The 26,550-nt window shown below is 34.2% G+C and overlaps 1 long non-coding RNA gene across 1 annotated transcript; it reads right to left on the bottom strand.

The window, feature by feature from the left end:
• Window positions 1–1,346: 1,346 nt before the first annotated feature.
• LOC135289868 (uncharacterized) lies at window positions 1,347–11,678 on the bottom strand. Its single transcript, XR_010352600.1, has 3 exons — window positions 11,545–11,678; window positions 4,954–5,042; window positions 1,347–1,446 (listed from the first exon to the last, which is right to left on the bottom strand). It is a non-coding gene; the product is annotated as an uncharacterized LOC135289868 (long non-coding RNA).
• Window positions 11,679–26,550: the final 14,872 nt, after the last annotated feature.

Raw genomic sequence — 26,550 nt, 5'->3', positions numbered from 1 at the left:
TAAAAAATCAGAGGTAGAAAATTTGTTGCAAAGCTGGTCTTTTTCTCTACCCTCACTATTCACCTCTATTATTGTAGGTATTAACTATCTTGTTACGCTAGTAGAATAAAAACAAATGTATGTCATCTTTTTTTACTTATGAAAGCATATGAAAAATACAAGTTATACTTAAAGATCAAATTCCTCCTCCTTTAGAAAAATTGGCATCATTAACTGATAGTGTTTCTGTTTATAGATCCATTTTTCTCTTGTTTAAAACTGATGTGTTAGGACTAAGAAAAAAGACAAATGTCCCAGGAGAAATGTCAGTGGCACTTTATTTCTGTAAAACTGTCCAGTAACACTTTTATTTATTTTATTATCTTTCTGTCTTAATTGGTTAAATTATATTTTTAAATTATTTTTAATTCTTTACTATTCTGTAATTAAAAGGTTCTTTAACACTAATTTTGTAGTAAGATCTTTTCACAGTAAAATTCTTTGCAGGGTAAATAAAATTTGAGTTCTTCTCCATATATTTACTATTTTCATTAACAGGAGAAAAGGAAACCTGTAGCCATGATATTTTATGAAAAATCCTTTCTTAGGATTTTTCCTATCCTGAGGAGCTGAGAGCCTCAGGAAAGAAATGTAAACAATAACTATCTGCTGCTGTGGAATGCAACAGGTGCATCTTCCATTGGTCCATGTGAATTGTTTTCAATTGATGACCAATCACAGCCACCTGTGCCAAGGCTGTGAGCAGTCACAGGATTTTGTTGTGCAATCTATTCTATTCTATTCTATTCTATTCTATTCTATTCTATTCTATTCTATTCTATTCTATTCTATTCTATTCTATTCTAGTTCTTGGTAGCCTTCTGATCCTTCTTCTCTCTCTGTTCTTTTAGTATAGTTTTAATGTAGTATTTTAATATAATATATAACATAGTAAATCAGCCTTCTGAGAAAAATGGAGTCCAGCCTCTTGTCCCCACACTTGGATGGTCCGCCTCAACAAAAACCATGTGAAATTCCTTTTGTTTGATGCTCAAAAGCAGATACTGATCTTAACCAAGAAATGCCTCATTTCAAACATAAGCAATCATCAAGGAAAAAAAAATTATAGCTGTTTTCCAGAAATGTATGCAGTGTTTATCCTCACCTATCCTTAGTAATTCTGGTTTTTTATTTTCACTGAGACAATATTCTTGATTTCCTTTACTCTTGGATATCCCAGCCCGTTATGTCCCCAGACATGGGTACTGCATTTTACTTTCCTCCTGTGGTGCTTTAAGAACATTTATTTCATCACCCTTTGCCTCTTGCAGCTCCTGACTGCATTCTGTTCTTTTGTATACTGTTTCCTCACAGATGTTTTCTTAATATATCAATTTTTTTAAGGCTTCTCATGTTCTCAACTGTCCTTTGTCTTCTCTATTCTTCTTTGGCTTCCTTTTCTGCATTCTGTAACAGTAAAAAAGTTGCAGGTATATTTAGTTTATCAGGGTCTTCCCTATTTGCTTTCTATGCATATTTATTTTATATTATTTTCTCTTTTTGCAGGACCACTGCAACAGCTTCTGCTGGTGTACAGTTGGTTAGGAGTATGCTGAAAGCAAAAGAATTTGGACAACATAAATAACCAAGTAAATGTATTTCATGCTGTCAATGAAAGTTCTCTGTCAGTTAGTTTATGGGATTTTTTCCCATGGCAAACTGTGCCTCACAGTTGTAAGTATTAGTATATTTCTCACATGACAAAATTCATATTCATAGCCACCTGATTATATGACCAGCCAACTAGGGCCCCTCTTCCATCTCAAAATATAATTTAAAAAGTGGATACTTTTTCTAGAAAAGTTCAATTTCTTTTACTTCAACTATAAGTTTAGGTGTGGAATTTGATATTTAAATAAACAAAGGATGCAAAAAAAAGGTGTCATATCAACTGAAATATAAGCCAACACAACTAGTATAATAAGTCATGATAAAATGACTTGTGTGAAAAATTCTACCAATGCTACCATAAGGATATCAAATCAATGTATAGACTTAAACAATAATGTCTTTGAACTATGCATGCTGAGAATACATCTGAGGAAAAACAGTAACCTGAACAAATCAAGCTTGCTAAAATCATACTTCTTCTATTGATCTGGAATTAGGGAGAATCAGCAACTATATAGATCCATGTCAAATTCTGGAAAAATTTAAAAAACCCTGTACTGTTTTATAGCCCAATTAATAAAATATTAGACTTAAATCCTGCCAGTTACTCAAAAAGAACTAGATAAAAATTGAAACAGCAATTCACTCAAAATGACATATGAGTAACAATTCTAAAAAGTAAAGAAATGCTTGAATATGTCACTGAAAACTAAGAAAAATTTACTCATATAATATTTTATGTGCTACTATAGTACAATAAGATTATTAAGTACCCAATCCTCTGTGTTTCAAATGTGGAAAAAAATTCCAAGTTATATAAGAAATCACATAGACTGTAGGTTTTCAACAGAGTGAAGAATGAATATATTTGAAATATGAATACACTTTGAAGCATCATGACAGTGAAACATAAATGCATCTATTGAGATTATGAGTTAAGTTCTTTTGATGAACTAGCCTTGCATTTCACTTAAGAGGGAATAAGAAATAACAAAAAAAAGAGCTAGAACTTCTATGTAATCACAGTTCTTTGTGGTAGAAATGAAGAATGCCATTTCAGATCAAAGGGTGCAAAGAAACAAACCCAGAAGACTACTGACGCGTGAAGGTTATAAAGATACCCTGCTACCCAGCTCAGGCAATCGAGGGAAACAATAGCAGAAATGTGATCTTGCAGCATATTTCAGACTGAAAAGGCCACATGTAAAATGCTGAACATCTCATTGTGGCATCTCTAAGCTGAGAATTATCATGACTAAATAATTGATCAGATGAATAATTGTTCATGTTCTCTTTGTAGTGAAAGAATCCATATGAAGTGACTGAATTACATCAGAAGAGACTAGGAGAAACCCATCACAGACCTATTATAGTGTTGGTTAGACCATTTATGTATGAGCTTTAATATCTAATAAGTATATTACATCTAAAATTTTCAGAGTGGGTATTTCTTCAATGCATTTTAAGCATCTGATTAACAGGTTCTTATGTGAAGATAATTCCTGGATCTCTTGAATGATCAGCAAAAAGGAGGACACAAACCAGAGTGGAATGAATCATTATATTGGAAGAAGGATAACACTGTTTTCAGGAAGATCTTAGACAACTAAATTCTAGTACAATTGACACAGAAGATATGACTGAGGCTTCTTTAGGGAGATTTATTACCACTTAGATGTTTGCCTCAGACTGCCTAAATTACAATTAGGCACACATGCTCCTTAGTGAAATTAGCCTTATAGCTTTAATTAACATACAGATCCTTCACAAAAAATTCAATACATTATAATATTCTAGGGGGTGTTCATCCAGCACTTCTACCTGTAGCAGACAGTGCTCTTGCTAAATTTCCAAGGGTGCTTCAGATGCATGATTCCAAGCACCCTTGTAGTAAATTGTGTTCAAAAGTTATTTCTGTACTCTCTTAGAACCATTTTGATGCTGTCCTTTAGCCACTTTACACATATACTTCCAGTATATCTCAAGGCATGATGGCTACAAAATGTCCTTCAGAATGGCCAACTAAGGAGACACCTGAGCAGTCACACATGATAATGCCAGTTTAGAGTACTTTATTCTCTTCATTCTTACTTTGGAGATGCCAGAAGGGGGAAGTTGAGTTGAGCACCATGTATTTTTATAGAAACATTATACAAGGCTTAAAATTCTGCTTGTTAGTTAGTTAGAAATCTATGTGTGAACCAACATGCAAAAGTATGAAAGTTAATGGAACAGAAAATGGAGCTGCAAGACATTAATGCAGAAAATGCCTATATTTAACATTCTGTTCTCGTCTGCTCCAGTACCACAGAATTTTACCTCTAACTTTGAATTACAAATCTCAAACGTAAAATTGCACAATATCAATTGAACTACAGAGGAACAACCCTTTAAATACAATTACATTTTCATTTCTAGGTAATTTTTCAGAACACATTCAGTCAATTGCTTTGTTTACATTTTTCATACTGTGAAAACAGTGATTAAAGCCACAGACAAAAGAAATATATTAAATTTCATTATGTTATGCCTCTTTTCAAAACTACAACATTATAGCATGTAGGCTAAACTGAATGTGTGTCGAAAAGCATTTAGGATCTATTTTTCTTAATATTGCATTAGGACTTAACAAGGCAATATTGACTACCTCAACTGTATAAATCAATGCTGCCTGATTAAAAACCCACTTAGAACTACCACAAATAAATCCAGATACCATAAAAAAACTAAATTTAAACACTTTTAGAGGAGGGGATTATTCTTTCCTCTCTTTGGTTGTCTTTTAAAATTGATTAGTCTTCAGGGCAGAAAAATGTACAGAAATTTAAGGAGGTGCCGCAAGAAAAATTGTTATAAATGGAAAATTGGCAAGGAAAAATCTCAAAGAAAAATTGACAAAATAAAAAGTGAAGATTAATCCATTAGCGAGAGACACAGAAAAGTACACACTGAAGTGATAAGTGAAACTTTGTATCAAATGTGATCAACTCCCAGTTATAAAACTTGGGGGGGGTTTAATGGACTTTTCACGTTTCCAAAAGTCTTTCCTGGATTCTTTTTCTAAATGGTTCTTTAAATTGTAACTATAAAATTATATGTTTCTGAGGACTTTACTGAAAAGGTATGATCATTGCCCATTTTCAAACTGCAGGAGTGTTTCCAGTGACTAAGAGACTACAGAACAAAACATAAAAACTTATTTTGTAAAGAGAATATTAAATATTTCACCTCTTAGTTTTTTATACATATTTTGCTTACAGTATAAATGATAGCACTCATATTCTGAAGTAAATGAAATATTACCTTAAGAAATTTAATATTTTTTGGCTTTTTTATACCACAGCAAGCGGGAAATGAGAGAAAATGATAGTTCTGTCCCATGGAGGTAGTCCCTGGTGCAGACAGAAAACAGGATAAAATCAGTCATCACTACAGCGATTTTCTCATTTAAATAAGATCAGTCAAAAAGCAGCAGGCTGTAATTCAGGCAAGATCTTCGTCATTGTAACTTGAATTTCTCTATATTTACGTTGTAGGTGTTTAAATTTAAGCCTGTTTCATTAGTGACTTCTTTCATATGCCAGCTCTAATGAGAAGTTTTAGTGCTTAATTACTTAAATTCTGTAGTGAGGAACAACATAAATGAGTCGAAGCTGGCCAAAAGGGCATTCCAAGACTCTCAGGAAGGGTATCTTCAGCACCTAGACAGTATATTGTGTTTCATCAAAAAGAGTGTGACCAGAAAATCAAAAAGGGTGATTTATTCCATTCATACACCACTTGCAAAACAGCTGAAGAATCAGTACCATTTTGGGCCACCCTGTGTAAGGCAGGTGTTGACAATCTGAAGAAAGTCCTGTGAAGAACTTCTAAGGTGATAAGGGGGTCTGGAACACATAGTGCCATAAAGGCACTGATTCAACCATGAAATTAAACCTGCCTTAAGCAAGAGGTCAGACCCGATGAGTTTTGGAGGTCTCTTTCAGGAGAAATTTTATCGTGATCCTATTATATGCAGAATGAAAATCAGATTTCAGATCTTTGCAGGCCCTCCAGAGAAAATATATAGTACCTTGGAGAGAATACATGCAGGTGAACCCACTCAATAACCTGTCTGTAGCATAATTCTCCATTATTACAGGCAAGCATTACCAGTTTAGGAAGACTGCAAGTACTGCATTTTGTGTAATTCATACCTTTGAAATACTTGTACAAATCATTTAGACATACTGAAGGAGACTCAGTTCTCCTGTGTTCCCAGCATTGACAAGTGTTCACATATTTCTCATCTGACTTTCGTTGTGGCTCTTATTTCCTCTTTGTCATTCATTTTCTTATCCAGATTAGCCATGGTGGCAATTTTGACAGTCTGACTGCACCCAGTCCAAGTTGAACAAGTGAAGCTTATCAGAAGTTACCCATTTTTTTTGTGCCTCTGATCACAGAACTTGAACTTTTGTCCCTTTATCTTTTATCAAAACAAACTTTCAAATCCTTTGAAGAACAGCAGCCTCAAGAGTGCTGGTATCAGCCCTCCTCAATCACACATGGCTACAACTATTTTCTCACTGCTCCTTTGTGCAGTGTGGGAAAGCACTGCTTGAATGAGACAAATAGAAAAATGTTACAATACCCCTTTACAGCAAGGCCATAAAAAAGGAAGAGTCTACTGAGACTCATGCACTTGAAAGGATGTCCTTGAATGATTTAAGAATGGTCTGACATTAGGGATACAGCACAATTGAAAGATGAATTGAAGTTAGTTATTTAATGGAAGCTGTATCAGAACTATGAATAGACTTTTTGGCTGAAATCTTGTCTCATTTGGAGTCTTCTTGCTGTTTAAAATTGCATATAAGGCATAACATTTTCTTCTGCACAGTGTTTCATCTCAGAATGTGTTGTCAGGCAGCATCTGTACTTCCAAGGTGAGGGTGAACTGCTGAGGACTGTTCACTATTTTCACAGTGCCCAGCATCTTAAAGAATTGGCCAATGCCCTCCTGGAAATGTTCTTTATTTTGATGAAGGGAAAAAATTATAATCATGCATGCAAAAGAGAAAGTTGAACCAATCATGTCTGCTAATATGTAGTGCACAAAAAAATCAAAGCAGAAGAATATTATGGGCATCTAAAATAGTGAATATCACTCAAAGAGCTGCAGATGACACAGACTGTAAAGGTACTGAGGGAAAAAAATAACAACACTGATTGGCAATCTATGACATGCCAAGTGAACAGCAGGAGTGTGGGAAACAGTGCATGCTTTTTAGAGAGAATTTGCTATGCAGAGGTAGACCTTCCAGCTGAGCAGGAATGGAAGCATGAATCTGAGAGATTGATGCAGAGAGCATTACTGAGGGTTGCTATCAAGTCTGAAAAATAATGGTACAAAGAAAGTAAGGAAAAGGACATTTATACACAATCTCAGAGGCCTGAGGACAATAAAATAATTGTTTAAAGTGTATCACAAGATATTTTCCTAGTTTGGCACTGTATTTATCTGTTAAATCAGTCTTTTTGTCGATTGAGCTATAGTGGATATAATACTAACAGATATGAAATTAAATTGTAAAACAATTGTAAATTGTTCATGGATGAGGTCTCTAATTCCTGTTCATAATAAGTTACTCATAACAGGATGAAATGTAATGAAGTATTTTGTGCAATTATTTAAGAGAAATAAATGAGTTTTAATTAAGATTAAAACATATTCTCTTACTCCTCATCTTAAGAAAATACCTTGTGCTTTTCATGTATTGCTTATTTTTAAAATTCTCACTTTGTGTGTTGATATGCAGGTTTTCATGGACAAAAAATTAAAGTCATAAATATTTATAGTCTTTATTTGATCATACACTCGTGATTAAATTTAATGCATCAACATGCATAAACCATTAGCATACATGTTTCCACAGATAAGTTAAAGAAAAATTTCACTACTGATATGTGAGTATGCTGAAGATTTTCAGAACACATAAAGGAACAAGAAGAAAAACGAAACTTTTTCTTCTGGTTTGTGCTATACTGAGATAAGCATACTTCTGTTTAATTTTTTTAAACACTTATTAATCCAATTTCACCAGGGTGTCGTGAAGACATATCAACACCAGGGACTATTTGAATCCAAATTTGTTATTACTAAAATTTAAAGCATATCCTAAAAGGATAGATAAAGTACATTTTTCTCTGTTTCAGTAGCAGAACTGCAAGCACCGCAAGCAGAAAGATCACTATAGAATACTTCACTAGTGAGAAGTGTAGACAGGTTTTTCAGGGTCAATAAATATATTCACTACAAGTTATTGTCCCTTTATTCCTGTCACAGAATGCTATGAGTCCAGGTCTTGTCTGATTTTGAAAGATATCATGGACTGATTTTCTCGCTACTTTTCAGGAAAAATTTATTTCCTAGGTACTGTTAGACTCAATAGTAGTAGAATTTAACTTGTTGATTACATTAGCAGACATTTGTATACCTCCAGTAAAATCTTGAAAACCTATCTTGTCAGTTACAGCTATTTAGGGTTATCTGGTTTTGTTTGGTTGGATTTTTGTTTCCTGACAATCCATTTAAATATTGATAGCTTTTGGTTTAGTAAGAGCTATGAATAGATTATAGATAAATCATTTTAGAAGCCTACTATTAGATTTTTATTTTAACAAAATGTTAATGTAAAACATCTGTGAGTTTATATCAAAAAATTAGTAGCTATTCAAACATGACTGACATTTGGTGATCTATCTAACTAGCTACAGAGTCAAAAAATTAATATAACAAAGAAACAACAACAACAACAATCACAATTTTTACATTTGTGAGACAAACACATGTCCATTTACTGTCAATATTTCAAAGCTGGAAAAAGCTGAGACGTGACATTTCTTATAAGAGATTTCCAGTCTAAACTTTAATACAATCAAGGTCATCCTATGATTGAATATATAAGGGAAAATCCTATAACAGAAAGGTAATCCTATGTTCACTATAACCTTATTCATTGAAGGCATTGATGTAGTAATTTCTACAATGAATTTGACCATTCCCACAATAAATTTAACCACTGCTCAATGTCCAGATGGAGATCAATGATGAATTGTGTTCCTTAAGGGTCCATATTAGGACCAGTACTCTTTAATGTTTTCATCAATGACATAGCCAGCGGGATTGCATGCCCTCAACAAGTTTGCAGATCTCATGCGTAGCAGAGCTGCTGACATGCCAGAGGGACAGGATGTCATCTAGAAGGGACTTGGAAAAGCTTGAGAAGTGGGCCCATGTAAAACTCATGAAGTTCTGCAAGGCCAAGTTCAATGTGCTGCACCTGGATCAGGGCAACCCCCAGTGTCAATCCAGGCTGGGGGATGAGCTGATCAAAAGCAGCCCTGCTGAGAAGGACTTGGTGATGCCGGTGGATGAAATGCTGGTCATAACCAAGCGATGTGTGCTTGCAGGCAGAGGGCAAACTTTTTCCTGGGCTGCATCCAAAGCAAGGTGGCCAGCAGGTTGAGGGAAGTGATTTTACCCCCCTACACCATCTGGAATACTGAGATCCCACATGGAATACTACATCCAACTCTGGAATCATTGGTACAGGAAAGATATGGATCCTTTGGCGTAGGTCCAGAGGACAACCAAAAAAATTATCATAGGGCTAGAATACCTCTTCAGTGTGAAAAGGCTGAGAGAGTTTGGGTTGTTCAGCCCAGAGAAGAAAAGGTTCCAGGAAGACATTATTGAAGGTTTTTAGTACTTAAAGGGGACTTACTAGCAAGATAGAGGCAGATCTTTTAGTAGTGACTGAAAAACAGGTAATGGTTTTTGAAAAAGAGGGTACATTTAGACTCCTTTTTTTTTTTATGAGAAGAGCGGTAAAACACTGGAACAGGTTGCCCAAGGAAGTGCCACCACTGCAAAGATTCAAGGTCAGGTTGGACAGGTCCCTGAGCAACTCGATCTAGATGAAGCTGTCCCTGGTCATGGCAGGGGGATTGGAAGAGATCACCTTTAAAAGTCCCTTTCAACCTGAATCATTCTGTAATTCTATTATTTGGGTTCAAAAGAATTAGGCTGCTATAACTAGTTCTAAGGCAAATGGCATATGGGGGCAACCAATAATTCCAGAAGAATATATATCTCCAGATACGCAATCAATTCAAGTGAAACAATAAACTCTCTGCTTGCCCGGTGCAGGGCAATGAAGTCATGTTAACACTGTAACTTCTGCAATAGTCAAGGGGTGATGTTAATTAGACTCAAAAAAGAAAGCTATGATTTCTTCACTGAGCACAGTCATTCCTGTACATTTTCAGGGTAATTTTCCTTGTGGCACTCTTTACAACACCTTCTATTCTAGTTCTTATCTTCTCTTTGTCCTCATCTGCAAGGTCACTGAAGTAGCAGGTTATTTTGTACATCTCCAGCTCTATTCAATAAATAATAAAAGTCAGAAAATGGACTTTCTTTTATATACGTTTGCTGAAGTCCATAAAATACTAAGCTTTATTACAGGAAGATGTGTTTTTAAGATTAGAGAGAGAGAGAAAAAAAAAGGTATCTGCAGTTTGTCACAGAAACTCATATGTAATCAGAACTGAATACAAAATGAAATTAGTGAAATCTATACACTGCCTATTGTCATTCCTTATAATATAACGTACTTCTCAATTGTCTTATTGTTTTCAGGAAGGAGGAGGAATGGCTTAAATTTTTGATAATTCACAGAATGACTAGGTTGGAAGAGATCTTAAAGATCATTACGTTCACCCCATGCCCTAACACCTCAACTGAACCATAGCACTGAGTGCCACATCCAGTCTTTTTTTGAACACATCCAGAGATGGTGACTCCACCACCTCCCAGGGCAGACCATTCCAGAACTTTATCACCCTTTCTGTAAAAAACTTTTTCCTAATATCCAACCTCAATTTCCCTTGACACAACTTAAGACTCTGGAAATGTAGTAAGTTATGAAAATCACTGTCTAAATTAAGATAATTTGCAAAGACAAAATATTCAGGTTTTCCACCCTGGTTTGTTTCTTTTCAATGTGAGTGCTGATTAAATATTATTCTCATTTGGGTGTGCTTCTTGTTTGTTTAATTTGTCTTTGTTGACACAGTTGCAATTACTTTATAATAATTCCATCTCTGATGTCTCTTTTGCTGTCTTAGAGCAAGATTTTATAACTATTCAAAGTAACAAAGGGAATAAAATTTATTTCCTATTTCTTCAGAAATCTGGAGACTTGGCCCGTGTTGACAGACAAAAGAGTGTGGAAAGTCACCACTAAGAGTTAATGAGTTTGCAGCACACTCAACCTGCTTTAGTATAATAAGCTAAATTGTTACTGGTAACAGTGCACCCACATGATCTGTATGAAAGCTCGTCACAGCAATGGTCTCTGTACTGGAATAAAAACAAAGTTACTAAAGGCATGATTCCCAAGGAATAATTAGATCATAAATGCCACCATAGTTTTTCCAGAGCATGCAGCAAGGCATAGTAAGAACAGTATACAGGTTTTCTTGTAGATTTTTTTCCATGTATATACCTCATTCTACTTTTTGAACAAAAGAGTCACTATTATCTCTCAGACACTGTATTCTGGGCTACCATGTCAAACACTGTCAGTACATATCCAAGCTTTTTTGCACTCTCTCCAAGAAAGTACTACTATATAATCCTAGACAAATTATAAATAATCTAGTTAATTCCCTGTAAGTTTTGTAGTCCCAGCTCCTAGTCAAAACAGGACTAACTGGAAAATTTGATGAAATTGTTAAAGATCTTGTTCAGCTGAATTTTGAAAACCTCCAAGGATGGAAAATCTGAAAATGCTTTGAGCAACCAGTTTTGTGCTTTAACAACTCTTATTGTGAAATTCTAGTTACATTAATTCCAAGAGCTTGTATTTATTGCCTCTGGTAATTTCCCTGTGAGCCCCTAAGATCAACCAGTCACTATCTTCTCCAAGTACCCTCCTGTCCTCCTTAAGTCATGGAAGACTGCAGTTGGATCTATCAGGATGTAGGAAGTGGAAGCAGGATGCAAGGGCAGCACTAGTGGAGGCACAGACAGTCATGTCACAGGCAAGGCAAGCAGAACATAACTGTTGATAGTAACCAGGTTCAACAAGAGTACAGGTAGCCAAACAAGTCCCTCTTGAAAAAGCAGACCTGAAGCTAACTCAGGAAGCTGAGTTCATGAGTCAAGGTTGGGATGGATCTGGAAATAATTAGCCAGGATTAGAAACCATACAGAAATTGGCAGAAAAGGCCATCATGATGAAACAAGTCTGGAAGTCAAATCTGTGAGTTAAAATTAGTGACTGAATGAAGAATCTCTAAAGTTGATTGGACAAACCTTGGGCCAGAACCATACATAAAACCTCAGGTTAGAAACATGAAGCTTTTACATGTAGAAAGGGAGAAGACGAGAAGACTCTGATGAAGCTTCTTAGCAGAGGTATTTAAGGTTCTTAGCAGAGGTATTCTGATTCTTCTTCCACACTTTCCTTGAAGACCTCTAAGGACATCTGAAGCTTCTCAAGCATCTCTGGTTATCAGGGAGCTGGCTTTTGAGTATAGGCTCACAAATGTCCTTCACTACTGTCTGTGAAAACTGCTTTCCTGAGCTCCTTACTGGTAAGGTATAAACAGCATTTCACACCACTACATGAATTCACCAGCTTGGAATTCCACTCACTAGTGCATTCCTACACTTTTTGTTCATTACACAATGAAAACAGTTTGAGAGAATGCTTTTGGGGTTTTTTCCCCATGAGGATGTGATGCAAACACAATTTAAAAATGGATTGATTTTACTTTGAGTTATTTTTCTGGTTGTATGTACAGATATAGCTATTGCCTCCAAATGCACTCATGAGTTGATGATTTCCATGTCTGTTTCCTTCTTTCTTCCAAGGAGACTACTATTGAGTGTGAGGCATGAACCTACCTCAAGTATTCTCATCCCAGTGTAACTACAGAGTTTAGTACTATCCTCGGTATACAAATATTTATGAGAATGCATTGAAGTACACGCTGTCTCCACAAGGTGAAATTTGACCATTGAAAAAGCAGATGCTGAATATCTGAATGGTAATTTTGGTTTTCATCATTTACCCCTCTCCACACAGCTGAAGGTTCCAGTGTAACATCTGCTCATCTACTACCACTCATGGGCTTATTTTGCTTCACAGGATTAGTAAGATTTTATGCAGCTAAACTGAATGTTAGATCAGTAGGAATGTTTGTCTTATCAGTCAGAAGTGGCATCTCCCAGAGATGTATGCATGGGAGCTAGATATATTACAAAATATTTTGAAGAGGAGAAGAGGAGTATCCAACTGGTAGGTACACTTGCAGGGCCAAACTCTAAATATATCTGTTTCCTAAAAAAAGGTAAGTATACTGTTTCCAGTTAAAGAACTCCAGGCAGGGAGTATGCCTGAAGGTTTTAATTTAGTCCCGTTGGTTGTTTAAAACAAAAAGCCAAACAGCATCCTCTTGTAACAACTTCCATTTTTAAGAGTTTTTCTTTAAAGGACAGAAAAGCTGTTTATTAATGCTTTCCTAAGCTGTTTATTAATGCTTTCCTAAGAAAAAACAAATCTAGAGAAAACTAGCTTTTTAAAGCTGCTGCAATATTGGAAATCATAGAAAAAGCAATACAGTACCAAGTTATTTTAAAAGAAATCTGGTTTTTTACACATAATTTTTGTTTTTAATGCTGCCTATTACAGTATTCTCCAAATTAGGTCTAGAATTTTTTTTTTTTTTTAATACAAAGGAAGATTCTTGCAATATGGGACTGGTAATGAACTCAGGATATGCTCTTTTTCCTACTCTTAAACACCTGCTCAGTGGCCCTTGGTTGTTATTTTAAACACATACTTACATAAACAGATAAGCAATCTATACTAAGATATGTACTAAGAAATGACATCAACTGTTTTTTTGATCTATTTTGTAAATGTAGATACAGTAATTGAAATGGACCATCTCAATCTAAAGCTTAACCACCTCAACCTAAATAAATTTAGAAAGTATTAGTAGAATTTTCTGTGGAGGGAAAATGAGGCAAAAGTTTGGCATCATCTGTTTTTCTCCTATAGTAGCAGATCTTTCTACTCCTGTTTGATGATAATCACAAGAGTGAATCACATGTTTCAATGTTAAATGGAATGTATGCCCATATATGTGCTATTAAACTTACATAACAGGAAAAAGGAGGTGATCTGTGGTTAAAAACACCAGATAAATGTATTTTTAAGACACTTTCTTAAAGTATTACATAAGTAGAATTCAGACCACAAAACTATATACCCGTGCATGCATTGTACATAATCATACATGTTTTTACATCTTATAGATATATGTATTTTTTAAAATTTATATAGGTGCAATAAATTTCTTCGTTAATTAGTAGCAAGCATTAATACTGACTCTTTTCAAGGAGGTATTTGTCAACAATATTGCTTCCAAAAAAAAGCTTGTGGCCAGGATGCAGTGGTATTTCCAGCATTATAACAGAGCTTTGTTATGGTGTGAATCACCAGTTTATGAGAAATTAATTTAAAACTAATAATCAGCTCTACAATCTTCCTCTATGTATTAAGAATAACTTTTGCCACTAGTGGATTAGGGTTACTTTCCATATTATTCCTGTGATACACACAGGCCATCACAATTAGTGACTCAGCTGACAGAAGTTGAGGTTTCTCCCCAGTAACTTTTACTATATATCTGATTATGTTCCAATACATTTAATCTAAAACCTTTCATCTATGATGTACAAGTGCTAGCATGCCTAATCTACAGGAGGCTTTTAATGCACACACATACACAATTATATGGCCTACATGTAATTAAGGGTATCTAACAAATTGGTTAGGCAAACTTTAGAATTCTAAGTAAACACTGTCTTAAAAAAGGGATTTTTACAATGTTCTACTTACTGTATTTTCTGGGAATATGTGAGGTTTTCATTCTCATCATAGTCAAAAGGAGTGTTTCTATAGAAATATAATGGCTAATTCAGTAAGCAAAAAACAGATTTAACCTGCATGCCATTTCCACCTCCTTCTCTCAACTCTTTACATAAGAAAGTTGCTTAAGACAGGCTTCTGAGGCCCATTGAGGGAGCCCTAAAACAGGAGTCTCTTCATAGTTCATTTCTGAACTCTGGATGTCGCATTAAGAGGAGGTATTCTTATGGTTTTCTTGTAGGTAGTAAGTGCTCTTTTCTTTCACCACATACACGTACTGTCAGTATATGTCAGACTGACATGAGCATCTTTCCTTATGAAAGCAGATGCTTACACGCATGCACAAGCATACAAGTCAATACAGAAACTTTAGTCATTCAGGAAAAAACTTGACATTTTACATTTAAGCAAGATCACCAGGGTCTTCTAAAGAAACTAAAAAAATCAGTGGAATGAGCACATATATATAATGTTTCCTTCTTCTTTCATATTATAAAAAGTAAACTGTTGAGTAAATACGTTAACGAAACAGGTAAGGCTCCTCTTCCCCTAATGTCTCAAAAATTAGCCAGTAGCAATTTACACGTTTAAAATATGCATGCATGAGAGAAGAGAATATTATTTCTATTTTGTTTTTAGATTTCAGTGAGTTCTGAATCAGAGATTCTTTTCAGCCATGCTAATGGCCTCTGCACTACATTTTACAGTAAATTTCTTCAATTAGTCCTTAATTAATTAGAAAATATACATTAAGGCTGACAAGCATGAAAAAGTTCTGCGAAAAACATTCCTTAATGAAACCATGTCCTTATAAGAAGCAATGGTCAGTTTTGCACTTGTCTAGGCACTGTCTTAAAAATTCAAACATATGAAAAAATGGTTGATGTTCCTAATCTTTATATGTAAATTTTTGCTCAGATACTTTAAGACACATTCAACCACATAATAAGTATAATGCTCAGATAATAACTAAATGTTAAATTCTAATTTTCTAACATTTATACTCTATTGGAAATGCTCACATAAGCAAAACAAATGTTGATTCCCTCATTCAAAACTCAGCTTTATTTTCTTTCCTATTGTGTGGGAAATAAAAAATTATCTTGATATTCTATTTCAATATATAATTTTGCATCATCAAAAAGGTAATAAAAAGGATGCAAAAAGAAAGGTCAGTATTTTAGATTAGGGTTTTTCAGTCTAATATTTTCAGATATATTCTGGTAAGAATAAAACCAAACAGTAGAGAGCAACAATGAAATTGCCACAGACACATTAGAAATATTGTTTGCCAAATCCATTTGCAACTGAATCATTTTTCTTCTCAAATCACAATGCACAAAATATATATTATTGATTTGACTGATTAATATTTTAAAAGACTGGGGAAGTTTTTATGAAAAGTAGATCCAAATAAGAGGTAAGAAAATTTTTAGCTTAATTCTCAAAGACATTTGTTGTGCTAGAGAGAGCTAGGAGGGCAAAAACCATGGATCTAGTTTGGGAGAATGAGGAACAAACTACATTACAAAGCTGACGTAATCAGACATGTAGGTAGTTAATCTTAAGATGAGGACAGAAACACTAAATGCAAAGAAAATCATAAAAGGAATAAAAAAGTGTTTTCATGTCAGAACAAAGTACTGAAGGCTGCCAATTTGTTCCCATTGCTTTATCAGATTAATTCTTTGCAATTCTTTTTGTCTCTTGAGTTTGAAAATACTGCTGTCTGATCAGTGAAGCCTTTTGCAGACAGCCAAGAATAATTTTTCTTCCTTCTAAATTTGCAGACAGATTTATACTTATTAATTATGATGCAACATGGTAAATATTATTAATAACTCAATGCAGAGAGTGGTTTCAGATGTGAATGGCTTCTTTCTTCTCTCTGGGTTGAACCCCTGCTGATAAACTGTTCATTTCCGTGACAAAAATTTCCTTGATATTTTTTTTCCTGTGAAATAAGCTCAGGTAGTTCAATGTGCAGTGACATTCCTGTGTCATTTCCTCAGAAGTCATGAACTCCGTCTTCTCCCAAACCCACCTGTTACAACCTGTAACAGTTTGGCAAAATGAGAATGTTTTGCCTGTTAGAGAATCCATTAACTTAATCGCATACACTTCAACCTAAATAGATAGCATGTAGGAAGGCACATCAGTTTAGTCTAACTTCTTTCTCCAATCAGAAATACTACCAGGTCACCACACTAACTTCTGGTTTAACCCTGCAAGAAAAAATATAGGCAGAAATTGGGAAAGACATGAAAGGAATTTGCCAACTACCTAGATGAGTGCAAGAGGGAATTTCAGACTGAGTCTTCTTTTTCTCTCAGTGTGAGAATTCCAAAATCTGAATGTGGACATGGGGAAATTTATTGATAAAGTTTTCTACAGCCTATCTTGTATTGTGCTAACTGTGTATGGTTAATTAACTGTTTATTTATACAAGAGACAAAGGAAAAATAATTCAAGCCAAAGACTATGGCTTTCTTGAATAATAATAAAAGTAGTCTTTGTACAAGTTTTTGAAGAAAGATTCATATCTAGAAGCTTCATTAAAAAGAAGAGGTACAAAAAATCAAACCATCTGAAATATTTGCAGAAAACTACCTGCTTATGAAAGACAGTTAATCAAATCTGAAAAAGCCTTTATATAAGCTTACTATTTTCAGAAAATAAACAACAAACCAAACCAAACAAAAAAACAACCAAAAAAGTCCTTTCTGACATCTATGATGACTACATATCAAAAACCAAGCTATAATCTAATATCATGTTTTATAGATGGGAATAAAGGTACTGCATTAAAACGAACCACATCTTAGCAAGATGGATGGAAGAGAAATAACTAATGGTATTAAACTGTTACAACTTTATAAAAGAGACTGTGTTAAACAATACAAACAACTAAATGATCCATGGTATGCTAGCATGAAAACAAATTCATAAAATCAGTTCTGTATGTAAGTAATACAGAACAATTGTTGACGTGAAACTGAGGGTAGCTTCTGGAAGTGTAACTGTATGCACTGATGAAAGTTTGATTGGGTGTGTTTGGGTATCAGAAGAGAAGAATGTCTGTACTCTTCCTTAGTTTTTAGAAAAAGCCTGAAGTAGAACCAAAACAGGCACAAGAAGAAGCCTGTATGGAGTTAATGCTAATGTATGTTATGTAATCCATAATTTTAAAATCCAGTAAGTCATTCTTATCACAATAATTGATTCTTACAATCAAAAGTCTTCAAACACAGCAAAAGAAAATATAGTTCTTTATATTACTGAAGAATAAATTAAACTGTTTGTTCCAAGGACACTAAAAAAATAGTTTTTCCTATTTTGAACATAATCGGACATCAGATCCGTCATACAATTTTTTTTTTCCAATCTGTATTTTATAGGGCATGTCAGACTATCTTGGTTAACTGCAGGATAATAGCCTCTTCAGTATTGTTCCTGCTGTCAGATTGAGTGACTTGGCTAGAGGGCTGATGCTTTTAGCTTATGTAGTAGATGAGAACGCAAAAGTATTAGTATTGACTTTCCTCCAGAAGCAATCAAAATTGTCTACATTTACGTTCCAAATTTAAAGCTATCTTCACTAGACTGATATCAGTGTATATCAGTATGCAGTAATTGTTAACAAAACCTCTATTTTAAAGACTGTGTTTTAAAATGTCAAGATCTATGAGTCTTATTCACTTGGAACAACACTTCACTCCTAAAAGAGACCATGAACAAGATTTTCAGCACTGTTGAAGCATCAAGTCAATTGCAAGCTCCTGGCTTAGGAATTTATATTTGTAAATATAGTTCACATGTCATCAGCTGGAATTTGGCATCCTTCAGGTGAGACTCTACAAATACATGTTAATCATGTTTGACAATGTCTTTGGGAATTAAAGTGCAACTTCTAGAGTCTGGATTTAGGCCTAGTTTTACAAGTTTTGGCCATTATATTTTCCCTTGTTCTTTAAAGAGTTATGATGAACACTTCCTTCTGTGTAAACACCTCTAAATTTTTTACAGTAAAAAGGAACCCAGTATTTGTCAGCATAATTATTACAATTCAAAGCACAAGAGCTCATTGGACTGAAAATGAATCAAAAAAGGGAAAAAGAATATTCAAAACAATCTTACAGAAAGCAAATTGGATTTCTCAATTAACATTTTGCATTGTATCTAGGAGTAAAGGAGACATGACAAGGTAAAAATGTTCAGCTGGAGTAAAGAAAAAGCCAATATGACCTTGACTCATTGTTCAAAAAGTCTACTTTTAAGAAAAGTTGAATATTAATTTAAAGACTTTAACACCTCTAATTTTCCTTTAAGTTGTGTTAGCTGCAGGAAGGTTTTTTATGTGTGTCACTGAAAAAATCACAATAAAATTGATTCAGTTATGAAAATATGGAATAATCACACTGAAACATTTTGATATCAATCATTAGAATAACTAGAGTTTGTTGAGACATTGTAAAATTTATTGCTGAGATTTTTAATTTTCTTAAATATTCCTTTTTTGGAAATTCGATTTGTACTTTAATTCAAAATCTTTAAACATGCTTGTGGAGAAATTTCTTTAAAAAAGTAACAGAGAAGTCACTTCAAATTTATATTCATTCACTCTTTTTTTCTGGTGATGAAGTTGCTCAACATTTTATTGAAGGAAATACAGAGGACATATAAAATTATTATTCTTCCACACTGTACACATTAATGGATAAGATTTTGAGTCTGAAACATCAAGAAAGACTGGTCCAACTTATCACAAGTGCTTCTCTATAAGAAAGCTGACTACAGTAAAATACAGAACTGTATTATACTCCATGCCTCTAAGAAAAAAAAAGTAATTTTTTTTCCAGCTGTCTTTGCCGGTGATTTTTCACTGGATTGATGTTTACACTAGTAGTGATGTGATAATTTCTGTTTTTATTTTTTAAAAATACAATTGAAAAAGGAAAACAATTTTTTTTTTAATTTTTTTTTTAAATTTTTTTTTTTAATGAGCACCATTTATGGTCTTGGTTCTTCTCTTCCAGTTATTTCCCACTGAACTTGGACACTGGCAGAAGTTATCAGAGGCTGGAGACCATTCTTCCTACTGAATTTAGATGTGGTTATGCTGTTTCAGAATGTTTGAGAGTCTGAAACAGTGGGTGTGGGCTACATTGTGTAAGTTGGTCATCAGATATTCCATGAACATTTATTTTACAGATTAACAGATGCGACTTCAAGTTCTTTGTATTTCAAGAATGGTAGCTCTTAATCCTCCTCTATTTGTCAGCTGCTGTCAAGAGGAATCCATGCTAGCTGTTCCAATTCAGAGGTAAAACCACCCCCACCTGCAGCTCCTGCCATCACTGATGTGGTCTGATTTTGGTAAGGAATCACTTTGGTATGCCTGCTGCTAATCCAGAAGTGCCTACTTGCCAAGTCTGCACACTACAATGAAACACCACAATGCTAAATTAAAATTTTTTACAAATGACTGCAAAGGAATTTGTTATATCCTCTGGCTTTGTCTTTTTTTCAGCCTACATTAAGGAAGATGAATTTTATTCATCTAACCATGCCAGAACTGCATTTGGCATTTTGTGTTTTTACAGTTACTTAATCCCTCTTTAGGCAGCAAAATCTTCTGGTCCTTCCTTTGCGATTAGAACCTGTCCATTGTCTGCTCCCACTGCAAACAACTGGAGTTTTTTCATTGACTAAAATAGTAGTTGTTTTATGCCCAAAAATAGATTAATTCTTGCAGAACATTTTTAAGCACTTTAGTCCATCAGTCTGTCAGTCAACTTCATGTTTTTGGATTAAGTCTAAATTAACTTTTACATAATTATAAATATATCATTTTTAGCTGCTTAATTTTATTTCAAGATATAATACTTTTTTTTCAAATTTATATATAAAATATTTCTCAAAAATGCAAGCTGTTCTGGTGAGGTAAACTCTTCAGTCAGGCAAATTTCATCTTGTCTATTTTTTTCCACTAATGGAAATGGTTCATACTAGGGGATGGTGATATCTCAGCAAGTATGTAAATCTCATAGTACCTTGACCTATTTGCAATATTGAAAAGTCTGAACAAAATTTGCCTAAACATTTGTAGGAACTGACCTTCTCAGGTGCTACAGGTTTATTTATATGATGGCAGCTGCAATTATTCCTGAGATACAGCCACCAGAATATTGCCATTTGCTCTGTGTACAAGAATCAGCCTTTCTGCACTGTAGCTCCCATCATAGTGTGCTAAGCACAATGACAAAGTTTTACCTGAACCTGTATTTGCTTTCAGCTAGGGTTAAGAATACCCATTAACTGTGTCCTCATAAATGAATCCTACTTACTATTGCCAAAATATAGTGTGGCACAGTACAAGGAAAAGTCATACCGCATGAATATACAGATGGAGTAGCTAAAATGTAGAGAGAACATGTTCAGGATTCTAAATACATATTTAAAATAAATTCTTCACTGACTTGCTGTGATTTCAGTGTGACTGCTCTGAATATAAGACAAAGCAGAATTTAGCTGTTGAGTTTAGCCATCAGTCTCTTGATAACAGTAGACAAAAGACCTAATTAGGGTTTTACAGGGAGGGTGATGGGGGAACTTGGTGAAAGAGTAGCATTCTTTGAATTTCACATTAATTCTTGCTTTTTACATTACCTAAATTTAATATATTAGCTTGAAACCTGGTTCTGAAATCTTCTTCATATAATATATTTCAATTTTCTGTCATCTTTTACTGTATCTCTCTTCCAAAGATCATTATTTTAAGCATTTTTAACGTTTATGCTTGCAGCTTTGATTTTCTTGGCTGGTTTGAATATGTTGCAGTACAGAAGGTTATGAGAACAATGTATGGATAATGTACATACCCACACACAGTTATTGCATAGCATTGATAACATTCGTGAAAAAAACAACAGTAAAAGCCAATCTTTTTCTCTGTTCTAAAGAAAAAAAAACAAGAAGCAAAACCTTCATTAACAAAACTGATATTAAACTTCGTCTATTTTCTTTTATCTAGTACATGACTAATTCCATCTGTCCCCTTTCTTACTTCTCTCTGTTTACAATTTTAGTATCCTTTTCAGAAATTTGCCATCCAACTATTGTATTTACTAAGCTAAATAAATACTAGAAGAATGCAGCGATACAACACTTTTGTAGACTCTCTAGGAATGGATGTGTGCAGCATCAATCAAATTGTCAATGCTCAATGATGCATTGGAAGTGTCCAACAAGAACCTGCACATTTATAACACAGCCCTCTCTTGCACAGCTTTACCCACTAGCTGCTCAGACTGTTACCTTTGAAGAGCAGCTGACTGACTCTGGGTGGATTTTTATCTTCAAGTCTGCAATAGATCTCATTGCAGTTCATCATGTTAGAGCTTAGATGAGGCTGACCAAGCACAGATCACCTTGTACATCACTGCTAGATTTATATTTACATTGCCAGTTATTTGAATCTTGTACAAAGCTTATCCTTAAGATACTTGCTACTTTGTTTCTCAAAAACTTTAAAATTTTATTTTAAAATATTTGAATTACTCTTCTGTGTTTGTTGCAGGAAGAAGCCAGTCTGAAAGCACTGCTCAAACAAAGAAGACCTGGACTACATCTGTTCTGTATTTATATATGTATCAACCCTAATTGATTAGATTACTGCTGTAATTAGATTACTACACAGAGAAGCATGGATGGGTTTTGCTGTGCAGCTGTCGCCAGATTTACATTATTCTCAGTCATTTGGGACAGAAGCTAAAGGAAAATAGTCACAAATGTAGCAATAACAATTTAGCATTATATAATGGGAAAGTAAGAGAGATCAGCTTGAAAATACCAAACTTATAAGTAAATTGGCAGTTAATGCCCACAACCTGCTTTAAAACAAAACAAAACAAAACAAAATATTACAAAAAAAAACCAGAAACAAAACCAAACCAAACCAAAACAGAGAACAACCAACCAAATGTTCCAACCCCAAAACTGAGACTGTGGTCCTGTGTGGGGAAACATAATCATCTGATATGTGACACTGTACTGAAGTCTAAACCCAAAATGAAATCCCTACACATAAAAGCCCAGACCATCAAGGATGGGGAAACAGCAAGTAATTTAAATTATTCTGCTTGATCCCTGGGACTCATAACAAAGGAACAGGAGAGGCTTGGCACTTATTTGACATGAATATGAAATGTGTGAGTAAAATATCGTGATGAGACTCACAAAAATTAACAGAGACAAGCACAAAGGTCTGCACATACCAAGGAATAACCCAATGCACAAGCACATGCTGGAGCCAGCCAGTTGGAAAGTTCAGAAAAGGCCCTGGTGTTCTTAACAGGCAACAAGTTGAACATAAGTAAGCAAGGTACATTTGTGATAAGGAAGGCCGACAGCACTCTGTGGCCACTCAGCAGCAACGTATACAGCAAGCAAAGGGGTGACTCTTCCTCTCACTACTGGTGAGATCCCATCAGAGTTCTGTGTCCAGTTCTGGCCTCTCCAGTAGAAAAGACATGGACAACCTGGTACAAGGCCTACAAGAAATCACAGAGATGACTGAGGGACTGGAACACCTTTCATAACAAAAGCAACAGAAGGGTCAACACTGCTTAGTCCAAAGAGGAGAAGGTTCAGGGAGAATCTCATCAATGTATGAAAATCTCTGATAAGGGAAAGCCAAAATCAGAAGCCAGACTCCTCTCAATGAGAGAAGGAGAGGCAATTGGGAGAAATAAAAATACAGAAATTTCCATTTAAGTTTTTTTTTAATTGTGAGAGATTTACACCCTAGAACATGCTGTCTAGGCAAGTTGTGAAAGGTTTATCCTTGGAGATATTCAGAACCTAACTCAACAAAACCCTGACCAATATATCACAGATGAGTCAGCTCTGAGCAGTGGGGCTGGACTCTGTGATCTCCAGAGAATCCTTCCAGCTTCGAAGATTTTTTGATTCCATAACAAGAAATAAAAAAATATTTTTTCTCCAATAAGAACTGCTATTCACTTACTTTGCCATCCTGCTTAGGAAATAAATTTAGGTTATACATTACACTGTGGTGTAATGTACGTTTCAAACATGCCCTTGCACAAAATCCCCAATGACAATATTTCATAAATGATATTTCCAGAATTTTTATTTTTGAAAGTGTTTCTTTTTTTATATAACAGTTTGGTTTTCTTAAGCTGTTTCCTTAAGAAGTCTCTGAGTTAAACCATGCCTGGAGGAATCTGAAGTTTAATAATTCTTGCAAAATTGCATGGCAGATTGTATTGCTTATGAAATTTAATTAGTCATAAATAAAATAAGCTTCTGATACCTATCCAGTTTATACCTCTGCCTAGTACAGGACTTCAAAATTTTGTTTTGTTTACAGAAATAGTAGCAGAGTGCCTCCAAACCACTACGAAGTTTGAGTTTATCTGGACAGGCAGCTCTTGTGCATTGTACCAAATTTGCAAAAGTATTGACAATAGCATAAGAAATTCTAGCCTATTAATCACAAGGCTTCTGTGTGGATTGAGTTGATTAGTACAAACTCAGAGGTTTGTTTTCCAATAATAATAAAAGTTAATCATATAATGTTTTGTTGCAACACAGGAATTGAAGCAAAAGCTACAAAAAATATGTAGCAAATACTCTCTCTTCCAAATGTTGGTATACTTTTTTATCTGTACCCTACTAAGTGAACATTGGCTGTAAGTTATGTATACAAATCCTCAAGTGAGGACTAACACATGTTATTCTTGAAAGGTTAACCATGCAACACCAATGACATTCCCCAAAAGAAAAAAAAATTGAATATGCTCAAAATTGGAGATTCAGAAACAAAATGATAGGGACAAAAAGAAAGACTAAAAGCAACATTTCAAACCCCTTTCAAACTTAGTCTTAATTTATGTGATTACCTGATTGCTCTTATCTCACTTATCACAGTCTTTTCATCTACTTCCACTGACAAACCAAACCATGATATTGTTAATATCAGGAACAGGTTTGTCTGCTTTCTCAATTGTCTGAGTACATCACAGCAAGTGTTGTGCTCTTTATTCTCACTTTATTTCTACTCATGTTGATCTTTTTAGCAAATCTCATGTGTGGGTATATGGTCCTAGAAATTTCTATAATTATTTCTCAGTAGATGCTGAGAAACTCAACATGAAGAATCTTCTAAACCCCATTGTGGATATACTCTGTGGTCATTTGTTCTGTTTGAGATGTTTTATTACTATTTTACTTGAATTATTCACACGTATTTTGACATTTTAGAAATCCATCTTTACTATAAGTCACAGAGATCAGTCATGTTTTCAGCAGCCATGTCTCAGCTGGTGATATCTTTGTTAGTTATTAAAGATATACCTATTTCTTTTATCTTAGATAGAATTAAATTGTTATATTCATCATAATTCAGATTTGTTTATGCTTAATTTCCATAGCTTTTGTAATAAATTAAAGTTTACAAGAAAACTGAGCTAAACTCATTGCTATTACACATACAGAATTTTTTTTGATGTTGTAGCACTTCCAAAAAAAACCCAAAACACCCAAATGAATAAAATAGAAGTTATATTAATCAATAAACTTGTAAATACAGTTACAAGATTTTATCTACCTGCTGTGATTTGCAGTAGGATTTTCCTTTGAAAGACGTATTTTGCTTCAGAGCTGTGTAAAACAAAAGAAAAAAGAAAACATGTTCACTTTTAAAACTGTCATGGAAAATAATATTTTATAAGTCACGGGATGTAAAGGAGTCATGCAAAATATTTTGTATATAAATGCATACTATTAAAATTTTGTTTCAAATATTAATAAAGCTGGAATTTACTGGATTTGTCCACTGACTTTTGCAATTTTCTTCTTCTGTTATGAGTAGTATTTTCATAATAGCTGTTTTGCTTCTCCCTGCACATGAAATTGGGTGATTTTCCCCTCATTACAGAACTCAACTGGATACTTTCCATCTTCCCCAATTCTTATTTTGAACAAAATGTCTCAGAACCTCATTTCCTTCCCCGGTTAAAAACCTTGGCTGACAAAACAGTATTCACAGTACCTTACACTAAAAAAGACCCTAAAGCTCTTCAAAGCATAAAGTTGGAAAAAACTGAGTATTCAGAAGGGCTTTGAAGCTAAAGATGAGTTCACATGCTCAGTCTGTATAAAGGACCAAGTATTGTGGGAGACTAATTCAAGAATTTGAAGCTAAGAAAGAAATCTCTAATATTTTGGGTTTAATTAGGAGTGGGTTTTTTCTCTAATTTTTTATTAAGTGCAAACTACAGACATTTCCATTCTGAAATGTTTTTGTTTCAGAATGAAAAATATTCTTGTGCTGCAGTACTGAACACAAATAATATTGTTAACATCATCAACAGAAGAAAACCTTTCTCAGTGATTAAAAATCAGATATTCCTAAGGCACTGAACCTGTATGAAAAATAGTAATTAGTATTTGCATTGAGGTTCTCACTACTGGATTGTATTTTTTATTACTTTTTCCACGTGCTCTAATAATTTTTCTTAGATTTAAAAGAAAAATAAATAGAATAACCATATGCTTATTAATTTTAGCCTTTATTTCCTTGGCTTATAATGCACAATGCGATGAAATATATCAATATGTTAATAGACAAAAACAAGGATTTAAAAAAACTTTCTTAATGAAAAATTTCTATGTAGAAAGAAAATTTTATTTTTCTGTTAAAAAAATTAACCCTTTTTTGTTTTAATTATTTTTACCATTAAAAAATAACACTTTTGTTTTAATTCTGTTAGAGTAGCACTTGGAATATAAGTGATAGCAGTACAAAAATAACCTTCTAAAAGAAAGATTTGCTATCTTGTTGAAAAACAACGAAATTGGGAAATTCTTCATTTTTTAAATG

The sequence above is a fragment of the Passer domesticus genome, chromosome 1 (assembly GCF_036417665.1).
Source record: "Passer domesticus isolate bPasDom1 chromosome 1, bPasDom1.hap1, whole genome shotgun sequence".
NCBI lineage: Eukaryota > Metazoa > Chordata > Aves > Passeriformes > Passeridae > Passer > Passer domesticus.
The sequence above is the reverse complement of the archived record's forward strand: the minus strand, read 5'-3'. Positions and strand labels throughout refer to the sequence as shown.